This window comes from Myotis brandtii, unplaced genomic scaffold, assembly GCF_000412655.1.
Source record: "Myotis brandtii unplaced genomic scaffold, ASM41265v1 scaffold1381, whole genome shotgun sequence".
Taxonomy (NCBI): domain Eukaryota; kingdom Metazoa; phylum Chordata; class Mammalia; order Chiroptera; family Vespertilionidae; genus Myotis; species Myotis brandtii.
Genome location: NW_005354921.1, coordinates 274,228 through 286,417, shown reverse-complemented (window position 1 = coordinate 286,417; position 12,190 = coordinate 274,228). Strand labels below are relative to the sequence as shown.

The window sequence follows — 12,190 nt, the reverse complement described above, 5'->3', positions numbered from 1 at the left end:
AATGTACTTAAATGCTACTACTGTGTTTAGGTTTGTGTGGAACCCACTCATCCTCACTTTGCATTAAAACAAGGGGTCCTTGGAGCAGTTAATATGCATAAATGCCACTGCTGTCCTTATGTTAAGGTGGAACCCACCCATCCTCACTTTGAATTAAAACAGAAGTTCTTGGGGCTAATGTACTTAAATGCCACGACTGTCCTTATCTTACTTTGCAACCCACCCATCCTCACTTTGCATTGAAACAGGGGTCCTTGGGGCAGTTAATGTCTTTAAATTGCACTGCCATCCTTATGTTACTATAGAACCTATTCTCACTTTGACTTGGATTTAAAACCGAGTCCTTGGGGCAGTTAATGTGCTTAAATGCAACCACTGTGCTGTGTCACTATAGGACCCATCTATCCTCACTTTGCATTAAAGCAGAGGGTGTTTGGGGCAGTTGATGTGCTTAAATGCAACTACTGTGCTTATGTCACTCTAGAACCCATAGCCTCACTTTGTATTAAAACTGAGTCCTTGGGGCAGTTAATGTGCATAAATGCCACTACTGTCCTTATTTCACTATAGAACCCATACTCACTTTGATTTAGATTTAAAACAGAGTTCTTGGTAGTTAATGTGCTTACATTTAAATGCCAGTACTGTGCTTATGTCACTATAGAACTCATGTATCCTTACTTGGCATTAAAGTAGAGGGTCCTTATGCATTAAAACAGGGTCCTTGATGCAGTTAATGAGCTTAAACTGCACTGCCATCCTTATGTTACTATAGAACCTATTCTTACTTTGACTTGAATTTAAAACCGAGTCCTTGGGGCAGTTAATGTGCTTAAATGCACTACTGCCTTTTAGTGTGGAACCCACCCATCCTCACTTTGCATTAAAACAGGGTCCTTGATGCAGTTAATGAGCTTAAACTGCACTGCCATCCTTATGTTACTATAGAACCTATTCTTACTTTGACTTGAATTTAAAACCGAGTCCTTGGGGCAGTTAATGTGCTTAAATGCACTACTGCCTTTTAGTGTGGAACCCACCCATCCTCACTTTGCATTAAAACAGGGTCCTTGATGCAGTTAATGAGCTTAAACTGCACTGCCATCCTTATGTTACTATAGAACCTATTCTTACTTTGACTTGAATTTAAAACCGAGTCCTTGGGGCAGTTAATGTGCTTAAATGCACTACTGCCTTTTAGTGTGGAACCCACCCATCCTCACTTTGCATTAAAACAGGGTCCTTGATGCAGTTAATGAGCTTAAACTGCACTGCCATCCTTATGTTACTATAGAACCTATTCTCACTTTGACTTGGATTTAAAACCGAGTCCTTGGGGCAGTTAATGTGCTTAAATGCACTACTGCCTTTTAGTGTGGAACCCACTCATCCTCACTTTGCATTAAAACAAGGGGATTTTGGAGCAGTTAATGTGCATAAATGCCACTACTGTCCTTATGTCACTATGGAACCCATACTCACTTTGATTTTGATTTAAAACTGAGTTCTTGGTTATTGTGTTTAAATTTAAATGCCAGTACTGTGCTTATGTCACTATAGAACCCATGTATCCTCACTTTGCATTAAAGTAGAGGGTCCTTATGCCACTGCTGTCCTTGTGTTAAGGTGGAACCTACTCATCCTCACTTTGCATTAAAACAGAGGGTCCTGTTTAAATGCCACTGCTGTCCTTATGTTAAGGTGGAACCCACCCATCCTCGCTTTGAATTAAAACAGAAGTTTCTTGGGGCAGTTAATGTGCTTAAATGCAACCACTGTGCTGTGTCACTATAGGACCCATCTATCCTCACTTTGCATTAAAGCAGAGGGTGTTTGGGGCAGTTGATGTGCTTAAATGCAACTACTGTGCTTATGTCACTCTAGAACCCATAGCCTCACTTTGCATTAAAACAGGGTCCTTGGGGCAGTTAATGTGTTTAAATGCCACAGCTGTCCTTAGGTTAATATGGAACCCACCCATCCTCACTTTGCATTAAAACAGGGTCCTGAGGCAGTTAATGTGCTTAAATTGCACTGCAATCCTTATGTTACTATAGAACCTATTCTTACTTTGACTTGAATTTAAAACCGAGTCCTTGGGGCAGTTAATGTGCTTATATTGCACTGCTGTCCTTATGTTAAGGTGGAACCCACCCATCCTCACTTTGTATTAAAACAGTCTGTGGGGCAGTTAATGTGTTTAAAGCCACAGCTGTCCTTAGGTTAATATGGAACCCACCCATCCTCACTTTGTATTAAAACAGTCTGTGGGGCAGTTAATGTGTTTAAAGCCACAGCTGTCCTTAGGTTAATATGGAACCCACCCATCCTCACTTTGTATTAAAACAGTCTGTGGGGCAGTTAATGTGTTTAAAGCCACAGCTGTCCTTAGGTTAATATGGAACCCACCCATCCTCACTTTGTATTAAAACAGTCTGTGGGGCAGTTAATGTGTTTAAAGCCACAGCTGTCCTTAGGTTAATATGGAACCCACCCATCCTCACTTTGTATTAAAACAGTCTGTGGGGCAGTTAATGTGTTTAAAGCCACAGCTGTCCTTAGGTTAATATGGAACCCACCCATCCTCACTTTGTATTAAAACAGTCTGTGGGGCAGTTAATGTGTTTAAAGCCACAGCTGTCCTTAGGTTAATATGGAACCCACCCATCCTCACTTTGTATTAAAACAGTCTGTGGGGCAGTTAATGTGTTTAAAGCCACAGCTGTCCTTAGGTTAATATGGAACCCACCCATCCTCACTTTGTATTAAAACAGTCTGTGGGGCAGTTAATGTGTTTAAAGCCACAGCTGTCCTTAGGTTAATATGGAACCCACCCATCCTCACTTTGTATTAAAACAGTCTGTGGGGCAGTTAATGTGTTTAAAGCCACAGCTGTCCTTAGGTTAATATGGAACCCACCCATCCTCACTTTGTATTAAAACAGTCTGTGGGGCAGTTAATGTGTTTAAAGCCACAGCTGTCCTTAGGTTAATATGGAACCCACCCATCCTCACTTTGTATTAAAACAGTCTGTGGGGCAGTTAATGTGTTTAAAGCCACAGCTGTCCTTAGGTTAATATGGAACCCACCCATCCTCACTTTGTATTAAAACAGTCTGTGGGGCAGTTAATGTGTTTAAAGCCACAGCTGTCCTTAGGTTAATATGGAACCCACCCATCCTCACTTTGTATTAAAACAGTCTGTGGGGCAGTTAATGTGTTTAAAGCCACAGCTGTCCTTAGGTTAATATGGAACCCACCCATCCTCACTTTGTATTAAAACAGTCTGTGGGGCAGTTAATGTGTTTAAAGCCACAGCTGTCCTTAGGTTAATATGGAACCCACCCATCCTCACTTTGTATTAAAACAGTCTGTGGGGCAGTTAATGTGTTTAAAGCCACAGCTGTCCTTAGGTTAATATGGAACCCACCCATCCTCACTTTGTATTAAAACAGTCTGTGGGGCAGTTAATGTGTTTAAAGCCACAGCTGTCCTTAGGTTAATATGGAACCCACCCATCCTCACTTTGTATTAAAACAGTCTGTGGGGCAGTTAATGTGTTTAAAGCCACAGCTGTCCTTAGGTTAATATGGAACCCACCCATCCTCACTTTGTATTAAAACAGTCTGTGGGGCAGTTAATGTGTTTAAAGCCACAGCTGTCCTTAGGTTAATATGGAACCCACCCATCCTCACTTTGTATTAAAACAGTCTGTGGGGCAGTTAATGTGTTTAAAGCCACAGCTGTCCTTAGGTTAATATGGAACCCACCCATCCTCACTTTGTATTAAAACAGTCTGTGGGGCAGTTAATGTGTTTAAAGCCACAGCTGTCCTTAGGTTAATATGGAACCCACCCATCCTCACTTTGTATTAAAACAGTCTGTGGGGCAGTTAATGTGTTTAAAGCCACAGCTGTCCTTAGGTTAATATGGAACCCACCCATCCTCACTTTGTATTAAAACAGTCTGTGGGGCAGTTAATGTGTTTAAAGCCACAGCTGTCCTTAGGTTAATATGGAACCCACCCATCCTCACTTTGTATTAAAACAGTCTGTGGGGCAGTTAATGTGTTTAAAGCCACAGCTGTCCTTAGGTTAATATGGAACCCACCCATCCTCACTTTGTATTAAAACAGTCTGTGGGGCAGTTAATGTGTTTAAAGCCACAGCTGTCCTTTGGTTAATATAGAACCCACTCATCCTCACTTTGCATTAAAACAGAGGTTCCTTGGTACAGTTAAATGCTTAAATGCCACTACTGTCCTTATCTTACTTTGCAACCCACCCATCCTCACTTTGCATTGAAACAAGGGGTTTTTGGAGCAGTTAATGTGCATAAATGCCACTATAGAACCCATACTCACTTTGATTTTGATTTAATACAGAGTTCTTGGTGATTATTTTGCTTAAATTTAAATGCCAGTACTGTGCTTATGTCAGTATAGAACCCATGTATCCTCACTTTGCATTAAAGTAGAGGGTCCTTATTCCACCACTGTTCTTATGTTAAGGTGGAACCCACCCATCCTCACTTTGTATTAAAACAGTCTCTGGGGCAGTTAATGTGTTTAAATGCCACAGCTGTCCTTAGGTAATATGGAATCCACTCATCCTCACTTTGCATTTAAACAGGGGGTCCTTGGGGCAGTTAATGTGCTTAAATGCCACTTGTGTCCTTATGTCACTCATAGAACCCATAATTACTTTGATTTAAAACAGAGTCCTTGAGACAGTTAATGTGCTTCAATGCCACTACTGCCCTTAAGTTAAGGTGGAACCCACCCATCCTAACTGCATTAAAGCAGAAGGTCCTTCGAGAAGTTAATGCGTTTAAATTATGCCACTACTGCCTTTTAGTGTGAAACCCACGCATCCTCACTTTGCATTAAAACAATCCTTGGGGCATGTAATGTGCTTAAATGCCAGCACTGTCTTTTTCTTACTTTGCAACCCGCCCATCCTCTCTATGAATTAAAACAGGGATCTAAGAGGGAAAAAACACAGAGGGTCCTTGGGGCAGTTAGTGTGCTTAAATGCCACTATGGAACCCATCTATCTTCACTTTGTATTAAAACTGAAGGACCTTGAAACTGTTACTCTGGTAACTTGTATCCTCCCATTCCTCTGCATTGCCTGAGAGCAGATATGTTATTGAAATGTGCTTATTTGGCTGCTGTGGCACCTTCTTTTTGTCTCTTTCCATTTCTTCCCACTCCCTTTGCAGTATAGCAGAGGGTACTTGGGCCTGTTAATGGGCTTAATTATAGGATTCCCATGCACTCCTAGGCAGTTTGCATTTAGACATATATTTGGTTCTGTGAAGTTGCCTAATTGCAACAGTGGTCCTTTTTGTCTAGGTTCCCAATCCACCTCGTAGCCCTATTACAATACCTGGATGGGCATTTGGCACTGTCAGTGTGCTCAATTGAAGTTGTGGTCCCTTCTGTAATTCCAGGATCACATCCTGCCTTTTCCCTTTTCATTACCTAGGAGCGTTTGGGGACTGTTAAAAGCCCTTGGAGCTACTGTCCCTTCTATTTGTCTAAGATTCCATCCCTCCCTCCCCCATCTCACTTGGCATTACAACAGTGACTGTTGTGCTTAATGTGCTTAAAGGCAGCTATAGTCCCTTTCCTTAGTCTGGGATCCATCCAGGCCCTTAAACATCTTTTGCATTACCATAGAAAGTACTTGGGACTGTAAGTGTGGTTAAATGCAAGTGTGGTCCCTTTTGTTAGTTTAGGAACATGACTTTTCAGTTTCTTTACATCATCTGGAAGTCATTGTAGATAAAGTTCTAATTGTAGCTGTGGTCCCTTTTGTCAATCTAAGATTCCTTTTTCTCCTACTTCATTTGCATTACAACATAGGGTTCTTGGAACTATGAAGGGGTGTCTTGTCCTGTCACATCTATTAAATTTTACAAAAGAGGATCTGAACACCAAAACCCCTTCTTTTGCACCGTTAATGTGGAATATTGCTTTTGTCCTTTCTCCTCTGCAGTAGATATAGGCCTCACTCATTTTCCTTATATTCAGCAGTGGATGCCCTTTACTAAGGACCTTTGTACTTAATATAGTTAAAAGTGAGTCATAGTAGTTGACCACAATTATGTCTTTTATGAAAGTGGTTGACCCTCTTCATTTTACAAGAAGGCGTATTAATTACCTGTTACTTGCCTTATGTTAGAATAGCATCCCATTTCCTTGCCCCATTTATATTACTGCAAGGGCTTCTGACTAGCCAAGATTCACTCTCCTGGACTGTTAATGTGCATACTTACATTTGCTCCTGTACCTGTACAGCAGGTAAGGCCACTCCCCCATCATATTTATACTCTAGCAGGAGGTGCCTACTACTAAAGACCTTACACACTTATGCAGTTAATGTACACAACTTTTATCTTGTACACACTCTCAGTAGTCCATAACTGTGCCTTTTCAATCTCTTGCACTTATGGAAGCAGAGGTTACTGACCTTAAAGCCCTCTCTTGGGACTATGGATTTGTTTAATTAGTTGTCCATAATCTTTCGAATTAAGATGGGTTCCTGACTCTTCACACCCTCTTTGCTTTACTGCATGGGGTACTGTCCACTTAAGGCCCCTTTCTCAAACTGTTAATGTGTATAATAATTACATTAGAATCCTTCCTCTGATTTCAATCCCTTTGAAATACCAGAGGGATTCTGACTCTGAAGGACCCATTTCTTAGCTCGTTAATGTGAATGTGCTTGTCTGGGTTTCTGTGTACTAGACAATGACACCTCCTCTCCCTATTCCCTTTCAGCATTGAGTGCCCTCTGCACAAGACTGTTAACGCTTGGACAGTCAAGGTGTGAAATTATAGTTGATTACAGCCTTACACCTGGGACATTAATGTGTGTAATTTCACATGGCTCATCCCATTTGAATAAGATCCTATATCCTCTCAGACCCTTATTATAGTATAGCAAGGGTACTGATCACATGAAAAGGTATCTTTTCATGGCTTATTGTGCATAATTGCATTTGTACATGTTCTTGTACACCAGATAAGGACACCCCTCTCCTTATTCCCTTAGCCTTTTAGCAAAGAGTGCCCACTACTTTAAGATTTTTATATTGGTACAAGGTACAAGGTTTTAATTAACTATACCATATCCCTTGGACATTAATGTACATAATTTCAACTTGGTTCATCCTACCCTATTGCTCTCCGTTGACAGTATACCATAGTTGCTGAACCCTAAATCCCCTTTACTTGGCCTATTAATGTGCGTAATTGCATTTGTCTGGGTTCTTGTTCACTAGACAAGGACACTGACACACAACATACCCCCAACCTCCTTTGCCTTCTAGTAGGTAGCACCTACTATTGAGACCTTTACATTTAGACAGTTAATGTGCAGAATTGCTGTTTTCCATATCCCCATCACTTCCAGGACTATTGTACCTCCTTTGCACTATTGCAGGGGATACTGTTTTTTCTCCAAGGCCCCTTCTAGTGGACTGGTACTATACATATTGAAATTGTCTATTGTCTTCATTAGTAGACACACACACACACACACACACACACACCCCCGCCCCACCAACTTCCCTTTGCAGTACAGCAGAGTGCTGATCAACCAAAGCCCTCATTGGACCTTTAATATCTGCAGTTACATTTTCTCCTGTTCTCTGCACTAGATAAGCGCATCACCTACTTCCTTAGCATTTTCATCAGACAGTGCCCACTACTCAAAAGATTTGTTCACTTGGAAGTTTCATGTGCACAAATATAATTTTGTAAGTAAATCTTATATCAGAATGACTGTACCCTCCTTGCTTTAAAGCAAGGAGATGCTATTCAACGGGCCCCTCCCTCCTTTTTACTTTAATGTATAATTGCAATTGTCCTTGCTTCTGTTGGAGTAGGATTGCATCTCCTCATTCCCCCCTTTGTATTAGGGGCATATTAACTATGAATGAGCTCTTCTATTGAGATTATTAATGTGCATAATTAATTGTATTTGTCTGTGGGCCTATGCAGTAGGAAAGGTGCTGTGCTCTATGCCCTTACCACTCACTGCCTTTGAATTACTGCTGACCTCAGCTCTCGAACATTTATCCAAAGTTCTGATTATTATACAGGACCCCATACTTTCTTTGTATACATCATGTATGACCCCTTCTGTTGGAATAGGATACCATTCCATTATACCCCCTACGCATTACTGCGGGGGCTGCTGACCACACAAAACTTCTGCAAATGTTAATAGACACAATGGCAATTAGCAATGGGTTTGTCCTCCCTGATCTTATTAGGTAAGCACTCTCAGCCCCAATTTCTCATGGCATCATAAAGTGTAAACATTGCAGTATGCCCTTTAACTTGTCCTTCAAAGAGCAACCCATACTCCCACTCCTTTTGCAATGCTCCAGGGCATACATTTCCAAGTAGTCATGGTCCTACCCTTATCTTCCCTCTCCCTACCTCTTGCCTGTCCTTGGACCCTTCTGTGGACCATTAATAATCACAATTTCAGTTGTCCATGTATTCAGCCATTAGATAATATTGTGATCCCTCCTGCCCCTGCCCGGCCCCGCGCCCCGCCCCACCTCATCCCGCCCTTTTGAATTGCTGGTGGGGAATGTTGATTGGGCAAGGCCCTTTCACTTGGGCTTAAATGTTAACAATCCCAGATGTCATTGGTTTACCCAGTTTATATTGCTGTGGTGCTTCAGTTGCACTTTACTTGGTCCTGCCCATCTGACATGGACCCTCCATTTCCCTTTTTGCATTGCTTTTCAGTAATGCTGACTACCCAAAGGCCCTTCTGTGTTTTTACTCAACACAGTACTGATTGTCCCATTTTTCAACCCATCAGCTCAAGACCTCCCTACCACTTTGATGTTGTATTTGTGCAGTGTTGTTTACCAGCAGGCCTGAACTAGGTGGATGGGCCTTCACTCCTTTTCTTGCATTTGTTAATAATCTGAATTCCAATTATTGTCCTATTCTTGGGACAAGAGTTATCTCTGCCCACCTCTGTTACTGCTTTACTGGGCAAAATGCTCAAGGCGAGGCAAGCCCAAGGAGCTGATTGCCACCCTTTACATTCTGGATTTTTAACACACACACATATATATATCAGTTGAAAGTTGTCTCCCCAGGAAGGAAGGTTAACACTATCTCTGCATTTTTCCTTCCAAAGCAGGTTGCCTGGCTGAGAATCTCTCCTCTTTGTATATTGCTATTCTACAGAGTCAATTGCCAGGATACAACCAAAAGTTACCGCTATTTTTTATTAAGAAAGACATCTGGATTGCAAGGTGGAATTGATAAACTGGGCATTAAACTTTTGAAGTTAAAAACCCATTTATACCATGTACCTGATGACCAGTGTCTCTCATTTTACTAAGGGTGGTGGGTCTGTGGATAGACCACTGTGACTCTTGCTATACTAAAGGAGTTCAAGAATGGAACTCTTAAAGACCAGTATCTTTGAGCTCTACCACCATTCTAAAACCATGCCATTTGGGTTTTACCACCATTCTCTTTTAGAAAAACTACCTAAATTTCCTAATCCTTAAATTTCTTCATCTGGAACACCAACCAGCCCCTACTTATTTCAAGAAGATAATAACTGTAAAAGGATGAAATGAGACAACATATACTGAGGTGCTTTTGAAAACCAAAGTTCACCTTATTTGATTAATCTATTACATAATGAGGACTTAAAAATGATGGGACCTGTTTCCCTGTTTTATATCAAAAGAACAGTAAGCTAAGGTCTAGCCATTCTTCCGGATATAAACTTGTTTGACAGTGCGCTGCCTGGTAAAAATGATTAGCCTAGCCTCTAGTGTACAGGTTTTGGTGGCAAAGAAGTATTTAATAAGGAACTACTGAAGCAAATAACTAGTCATCACAACAGCAGTTCTTTGTAATCAATGAAAAAGAATACTATTCCTCTAAGAAGGATGTCAAAAGGTCATCCCAGGTCAGGGTGCAGTTTATACTTCCAGCTCCTTGGACAGCTGTAAGAAGAGTCTCTGGCTCTTTAGAATTCTGTAAGTACTATTTTGTAGTTACTAAGTAATCTTTCCCCTGTTCTGTTTTCTTTTAGATGCTACCCAGAGGTTTCCTGTTAAGTCTCTTTTCCAATTCTCACCTCATCTGCAAATATAGTCTCACCATATGAGTGAACCAACAGAATTATAAGAATTAATATTGTGTACCTGGTCCTATGCTAGGTTACACCTAAGTGAGGTTTAGAAATAATATAGTCCTATATATATATAATCTCATCCCATAGATGGTAGTATTGTTGAGCTAATATAAGCACACTTGAAATAATTTTAAGAAATGATAATCAAGTGCTGTCTTGTATGAATTATGTTAAGCTTTTATAAAGGGAGCTCACCAGGGTTTGAGGTTGACAGGGTAAATTTAAAGAAGGAGTTGGGTTTACTTCTTCTCTTTGGTTCAGGATATGATTAATATTGCAGCCATCTGGGTAGTCCAGTTGGTTTATTTAATGCCATTTGGTTTTTACTTCCTTTGGAGGCATGGAAATTGATTAAAGAGATAAGGCTCAGTCATTGTGTTTGGCTACATGCCAAATTGTTGATTGTTAAATCTCATATGTTTGAGCTTTTCAAGGTTCGGGAATTGGGGATATAAATCTGATATATTGGCTCTTTGTACCTTTTTATTCTATCTCTGCCCCAGAACAGATGAGAGTAGCTATGATGCCTTTTTAGTTTGGCAAGAGGGCAATGGAGAAGCATAACTTTTCTAAGGAAGCCATGACCTTGCCTACTTTATGATGAAGTTAATATACCTTCTTCCTCTTTGCCTTTTTTCAACAGGTACCTTGATAAGCAAAAAAGCTTAGCCTCCCTGATATAAAACAAACACAAACATGCAGCTGAAAAATATTAACATCAACCTTGAAACATTTTTTGTTCATATCAATATATCCTAGCAAGAACAAGAAGAATCATAATGTGCTGGGCTTCTCTTACTGCCCATTTTAATTCATATCCATATTTCCTCACAGCTAAATGCCTAAAGACATTATTTGTCTAACTGACTGGGAGTAATATACAAATATTCCTGAGCCTTTTTGGAAGCATGGTCTGTGCCATTGTTTCTCAAACTGAAGTTCCACAGGAACAAAATTCTTTGAGATAATAAAGAACATGTGTTTTGAGGAACACTGACTTAAAGTTATTTGAAATGTAAACATGTTTCCCTAGTTCAATATATCTTTGTGAAAGATTATATATATATATTATATATATGTGTGTATAATATTTTATATGATCTATGTAGTGGGGGATCCATGAGGTCCACAAACCTCCACTGTTATTATCACCCCAATATGAGAAACACTGGTCTATGCTTAAGATATTCTTTATTGCTACTAATTAAATGATCATTCAGTGTTAATATATAACTATAAATATTTATTGGAATTTGTTTTAAAGGGATGAATTCTGAGCCAGTTCTGAACCCCTACTTAGGAATGATGGGTCAATTGTAGATGGATTGAAATCTGCACTAGGAAGCATCCAAAGGTGAATTTTGAAGTTGTTTTTCAATTCATTGCTTGAAATAAAATCTCTTGTAGCTGTAAAAACATGTATTCTGGCCCTATCCAGTTTATCTCAGTGGATAAAGCATCAGCCCTTGGACTAAGGGGGTCTCGGGTTTGATTCTGGTCAAAGGCATGTACCTTGGCTGCAGGCTCAATCCCTGGACTGCAAATGGCAGTTGGGGTGCATGAAGGAGGCAACCAATCTATGTGTCTCTCACATTGATCTGGGGAGACCAGAAAAGTTGTTTCCTTTTAGGTATTTTAACTAGACAATATAAATGGATTTGGGCTTGGATTCATTTTAAAAGTTCTTCGGGGAAAAATTGTTTCCAGATGGAGTGTCTATTTACCATTATTAATGGGGTTTCAGGAGGGAGCACAGTAAATGTGTATAATGTATAAATGGACACCTGTATTTGGGGATGAAGTATCTAATCTTAGGTTAAATAAGGATGGGAAAGGATTTTCAAAGAGATTTTGGAGCTTGTTCTGTTCATATTGAGAACATAGTTTATATTCTGTTCATCATAGAGTACCAGTTTGGATTTACTGGACATTTTATCTAGAGAATATAGAGTTGAGTAAGTGATCTTTCACTTACTATTAGAATTTGTTTGATGTTGA

The 12,190-nt window shown here is 40.1% G+C and overlaps 1 long non-coding RNA gene across 2 annotated transcripts; it reads left to right on the top strand.

Moving 5' to 3' along the window:
• Window positions 1–202: 202 nt before the first annotated feature.
• On the top strand, window positions 203–11,544 carry LOC106725132. Of its 2 annotated transcripts, XR_001361000.1 has the most exons (4): window positions 203–250; window positions 812–1,239; window positions 4,310–10,034; window positions 11,457–11,544. It is a non-coding gene; the product is annotated as an uncharacterized LOC106725132 (long non-coding RNA). The 2 variants fall into 2 exon arrangements; XR_001360999.1 differs by lacking the exon at window positions 203–250 and having other exon boundaries at window positions 713–1,239.
• Window positions 11,545–12,190: the final 646 nt, after the last annotated feature.